Raw genomic sequence first — 6,677 nt, 5'->3', positions numbered from 1 at the left:
GCTTCCCTCTCAACCAATGATAGATTGCCACATGTCATTTCCATCATAGTTTATTTGTATTCTACACCTATAAATATGATGTAGTTTTCATTTGAAAAACACACATTTTCTACACACTTCTCTCTCTACCATCTTTTCTCTCTATTTCCTCTTCTCCATTTTATCTCTAAGCCTAGTTTTCTCACATTTTCAATGGAAAATGTGAGAATGACTTTTAACTTAGGCTAAAGTTTTCTTTTGATGAGGATATAGGTGAAGCTTTATATTTTGCAATCTTTTTATTTTGATTTTATAAAAGTGTTTTAATGTTCAAATATTTGAGTTTTATTATTTCTATAATTATTTATGCAATTAATATTTATTATTAATTTTATATAGATTTAGTCAAGCTTTTTCTATGTAATTTTATTAAAATAATTTATATTAATTTTATTATTTTATGTGTAGTCTTTTACTGCATTATCGCCAAGATGGTATAGTGTCGCTTCTAGATTTCTCATAACAGTAGTACTAGCATTAGATATTAGTTTGTTATTTTGTGAATAGTCTTTTATTGCATATTGCCAATGGTATTATGTCGATTCTAAGTTTCTCATAACCAATAACATATGCATGTACTTCAACTAAGAGATTTTATTACTCAAATACATTAGCAAATTATCAAAGTAAATAGGTGACCAAAATATATTGTGGAACCTCGATGCCTCACCAAACCCCTTTTATCATTTATTTTCCTTTCATTTCAATTCTTCAAAACAACAAAAATATAATTCCTTTTACTACTTTCACATTACTTACCTTCTAACCGTTTTATTTGTTCTTTGTTTCTTTACCTTCTTGTGGAATCGACCGCCCATCTATACTACAACTACCACTAAGTGGAAGTCACGTTTGGGCGTTAAACAACAATAAACTAATTGGATGGAAATGATCCACACATTTAGTTTGTTCTCTACAATTCTATCTATGGTGATTTAATTACTTTTTTTTTTTTTAAAAAGTGTAAAGTCTTGAATAAGAATGGATCACCTTAATGTATTTATTAGATTGGAAACTAATATGGTATTTTATTCGTCATGTCTTCTTATTATCTATGATTAAGACACTATGAACCTCATTATTAAACATCTCAAAGTCTTCCACGTAAAACAAAAGTATACATAACAAAACCATTTTAATAATTGATCGTTAAACTTTTTTTTGGGGGGTTTGGAAATCTTGATTCATCCTATCTTATTCTATGCTAGACTTTTAACACATCTATTGATTGTACAAATAATATTATGGTCTGAGACGTGACTTGCATTAAAGACTTTGATGTAGAGTTTTTTTTTTTCCAAACTTGACTGTATGAAGTTTTGTTAGCTGAATTTTCTTAGTTCGCGATATTTACTTTCATTCTATCCATCAATCTCACTGTTTACTTGATCAAAATTATTTGAATGGATTTTTTTCCCTCTAATTAGCACTTCTTTATTAAATAAAAATCGAATGAGAAATTTAGTGTTGTCATCATTTTAATTTGTGCATGTTCTTGTTAAGTAAGTATTGATTTATGTATAAAATTTGGAGTAAACATATTAAAATTTGGCAGTCACATTGAATAATAGATTATAAAAAAAATATATAAAATTACCTTTGAAGTATGTTCTTTACTTTTTGCTGCAACAACTGATTTTCCAGTTGGTTAAACACTTTGTTTAAAAAGATTTTTGAATTTTGACATAAAATTTTACTTTTCAATTTCATTGCAAGGACATATATATAGACAAGCTCTTTGTTTTCTGTTTTTTTTAAATAAATTTGTATATAAAAAAAAGCATGAATTTTTTTCAAAAGGTTTCTTATCATTGATATTTTGATATTATGATCACTTCAATTAGTAATCACTATTCTCGATAACCATATTTTGCTAAAAGAATTTGGTCAGTTTTTAATTTTTTTTATTTATGTGTGTTATTGAAGAAAATTATTACAAGTATAATTAATAAGGATTAAATTTGCTAACAATTTAATAATTTATGCTAGAAATGATAAGGTTGATCCAACAAAGTATTTGCTTCAAATGGCGACTCTTATGGCATAATATATACATCTATTACTTGGCTCTTTCAACATTTACTTTTTGGACCTTGACTTTTCATTCCATTTTAATTAGTTATGAATTTTTCAAAAAATTTCAAGTAAAACAAAAATATTATCATTGTCGATTGAGACATAACAATATGACTTGATCATATCATCAATTATATGAATTTTCTAAGCTTATATTTTGGCTTGGAAAATTCTTGTGTCTGAATGCTAATTTGGACGAGTATTATATGGTGTAGAAGTAACGAAACTGACCTCCACATACATTTTAAATGTCTAAAGGACTTTCCAACGTTAGTTCCATGGTACATAATTGTTACATATATATATAACATTCACTCTTTTGATTTCACTATTTACTAATTGTTATGAAAAATATATACCCAGGAAATAAAATTTTCGAAAATGAATATGGTTCATGTGGTGAACTAGGTTTGTGATTGGTTTGCTGAGTCAACTGAGTGAGTTGCTCAAGCATATCATGTTTTCTTGAAATAATACCTATTATGTGATTGTCTTTGATTTTACATAATCAATTTGATAGCTGTGAAGTTTCTTGATTAGTTCTTGAAAATGTGTATTTAATGTTCTTAAGTGTTAAAATAATTAAGTTTTAATTAATATTTTTATGAAATTAATGTAATATATTTTATTATTGAAAATATTTGATTTGATTTGAATTTATGTTTATTTTGCATAAATAATAATGCATTGTGGCAAATATAAAGAAATAAAGATGCAAGCTTTGAAAGAGAAATTGGTATTTTTGAAAATTAAAAGCCAATTGAAAAATGACATTTTTAGGGAAAGAAGCCCAAAAACTAGAAGTGACATTTGTACAATGGATCCCCCATATTCATATTTAAGGTCCGTTTGACATGAATTTCAAAACTTAGAGTTGTTTTAATACTTAATGTTTTTAAATTTTATTTTTTAACTTTTTTTTAAAAAAGCTCTTAAATGATTTAGTGGCGTATTTCTAAAATTACATAAAAAATTATCTAAATGGAGTTTTTACACAATTCATTACAATATTATTTTTAATTACTATATTCATACCAATTAATATATTTTCATTTATATATACAAATCTTAACCAATTTTTCATTTTATTTACTAAAATTGTCTTTATTATTTCTTATATAAATATTACCTAATTAATTGAGAAGTGTGATATTAGGGTATGTAGTTAAAACTTACCATTTTTAAATATTTTCTCTTTTTGGTTTATTTCAAAAAATTTCTGAACCTCTGCCATAAAACACCTGTTATATACATTGCCCCAAACACTGCACATTTTCCCAAATTCAAATTCAAATTCAAAACCCCAAACCTCTTATTCTCTCCATTCCCAACCGAAAACTCATATACTCAAACCCATTTCTATTCATCATCTTCCAAACCGATGGTCTCAACCAGGAGTGCCAGTGATACTCTTTCCATAAACTCGCCGGAGAAGGAAGAAGAGATGGAGGTTGAGTCTGAACCCGAGGAGACTCGCCATTGATACTATTTAACGTGACTGTTTGTTTATTTTTATAAACTCACTAGTATATTTTTATTTTAAATTTAATATATTGGTTATTATTAGTAGCAATTTTGTTTATTTTTATGTTTATGCTCATGATGTCATTTTAAATTTTTTGGATTGTTTTGTATGTTAAATTTTTTTCCTTTTATGAATATAAAGTTATGTTTATATTTATTTTTATGAATATTTCTTCCTATGAATATACAACTAAATTTATGTTTATTTTTTGGACATTGTTTATTTTGTTAATGTTGAATGAATATATTGTACTTTAAACAAATTTGTTTATTTTTTAATTGTTATTTTTTGTTTTAAATTGGTAGATATGGTAAATGTATACAATTGTCATATTTGTGTATTATGTTTTTAATAAAATAAACAGTATCGTATATGTTAGACAATAACGCTATTGTTAAATATTGTTTTCATTTATTTTTATCATGGTATAGTAAAATAAACAAAAATATTTTAGTTAGATGGGTAGATTATAATTATACATAGTAATTTTTTTTAATTCTTTATGAATAATACATTAGAATAGCATGTTATAGTTATATAAACGTTTTGTTAATTTATTGTTCAATGTGTACTTTTATATTAAATACTTCTATGTTTATTTTTTTTCACTATATTAGTTTATCAATTTATAGTAGTTTTTCTAAAGATGGTTATTCAAATATTTCATGAATTGCCGCCAATTAATTGTGGTATCTCATTTAATTGAGATAATAATTTGAATATTATATAATTATTTTTTGATTTATTAATTGAATTCATATAATATTAAATATGGGAAGTTATATATTTATATAACACAAATTAGGAAAGTGGCTTACACTACAAAACATAAGGCATATACCGAGAACATTATACTGCAAACATGTTCTCGGTATAGACAATTCAGAACCGCGCCAAAGCTACGCAGTATTTTTTCATTTTAGTTGATGTACCGAGGACTCTATACTGAGAACATGTTCTCAGTATAAGTCCTTTATATACTTCATCTTCCCCAAACAGAGAGCTCATTTCTCTGAAACAAAAAAAACCCCCATAGTTTTCTCTCCGCCATTTTTTGGGTTTTCTCTGGATTTCGGCCCCCAAGGGCTAGTTTTTTGAGAAATCTTCCCTTCCAAAGAAGATTTAGTCATCAATAGGGTCTATCAAGGTATGTATTTGTATATATTTCATTTTATTTTGTGTATAAATTTGTCCTTTTTTTTTTCCTATTTTGGGCATCTTTACTTCAACAATGGGGTTTTTTCTTTATTTCTTTTCAGGTATTGCATTATTCACAAGTGATTTTACAGGTATCACGAATTTTATTTATAATTTTTTGGTTTTTTTAATATTTTTGGCATAAATATATTTGAGGTTTTATGTATAATTTTTTTTAATATTGTTAATATATTGTTAGTTGTCATATTATATATATAATTTTTTTATTATGTATTTAAAATAGGTAAGAATAACAATTAGAAATGAAAATTAGTTAAAAGTTTAGTGATATCCTATTTTGAGGATATAATGTTGTGTAGTATTTTAGTAAAATACATATATAGCTTTAGGATTTAGTTAGTGTAATCTTATGGATAAATAATTAATTTATTAGTATTAAAATTTATTAATTTAATAGTTTATTTTTTAGGTATATAATTTGACTTTTAGTTATAAAAATATGTTTGTATGAAAATATAATATTTGAGTGTTTTTTTTTTTAGATTGGGTTAAATAATTTTAGTGTTAGATTATTAGATTTGGTTAATAAAGTTTGATTATTAGAGTGGGTTTTTTTATTTAATTTGAATTTTTTTGTTGTTGTTAATTTTTTTTATTCTTAGTGTTGATGAATATTGATGCTTTGTTTTTGTTGTTAATTTTTAGTAGAATTATGATATTTTAAATAGAAAATTGAATAATTAATAAAATTTAGAGTAATAATTATAAATTATATAGTCATTTACAATGTATTTGTATTGCTTTGTGTATGTTCTGGGACTGGATATTTTTTTATGTGTTATTTGTAAGTTTTTAAATTTTGGGATATTTGAAAATACAGTCGTTATGCTGCCAAATTTTTTATAGAATTAAAAGTACTCAATAAAATTTCTAATTTAATAAATAGTGAATTGATAATTAGTATAATATATTTTTAATTATGATTAAATAAAATTAACAATAACATTATGCAACCAATTTTTAATAAAAATAAACATTAATCTTGAAATTTTATTTAAATAAGTAATAAATCTTAAATTAATTAAATAATTTTTAAACAATTCTTAGAAATTTTGTGTAAATTTATAAAACTATTCAATAAAGCATAAGTAAAATAACTATTCAACAAACCAGGGACATCTCAAATCTGGCAACCGAAAATTTCTAGTATGCAGCAAACTGATGTAACAGGGAAGGTTCCTCGAGCACAGGAGCAGATTGAACGAAAGAAGGACCCAGATGGTTTTTCCCAAGTTAAAGGCTCAAAAATGAAGATACCAAAGGACACAGAAGTGAATGTGAGTAATTCTTTCAAGGCTTTAGATCAGTTTTCTGATGCAGAAATGCATGTGGGAGTAGTGCTTCAAGAAATGAGGTCCAATATTGATGGAGGGGGAGGTCCTCCATTAATTAATGGATAGACTATTTTGCTGGAATGTTAGGGGACTTAACAAAACTAACAAGCAAAATGATGTCATGAGAATGATATCCAATAAACGAATTGGTTTTGTTAGTCTCCTAGAAACAAGGGTTAAGGTTTCTAAAATGGGAACCTTATACCTTAATATGTTTCAAGGATGGTGTTTCACTTGCAATTTAACTAATCATCCTAATGGTCGGATAGTTGTAGCTTGGAATCTGAACAGTTTTATAGTAGATATTCGGGGTAGCTCAAGTCAATGGATGCACTTTTTAGTTCAGATTAAGCATGGAATCCAGTTTGCAGTTACTGTGGTGTATGCTCTAAATGATATGAATGGTAGAGAAAGGCTTTGGGAGGATATGAAGCATATAGGAAGTATCACTAGTTGTCCTTGGATGATAATGGGGGATTTTAACT

The sequence above is a fragment of the Humulus lupulus genome, chromosome 6 (genome assembly GCF_963169125.1).
Source record: "Humulus lupulus chromosome 6, drHumLupu1.1, whole genome shotgun sequence".
In the NCBI taxonomy this organism is placed as follows: Eukaryota; Viridiplantae; Streptophyta; class Magnoliopsida; order Rosales; family Cannabaceae; genus Humulus; species Humulus lupulus.
This window is presented reverse-complemented; position numbering follows the sequence as displayed.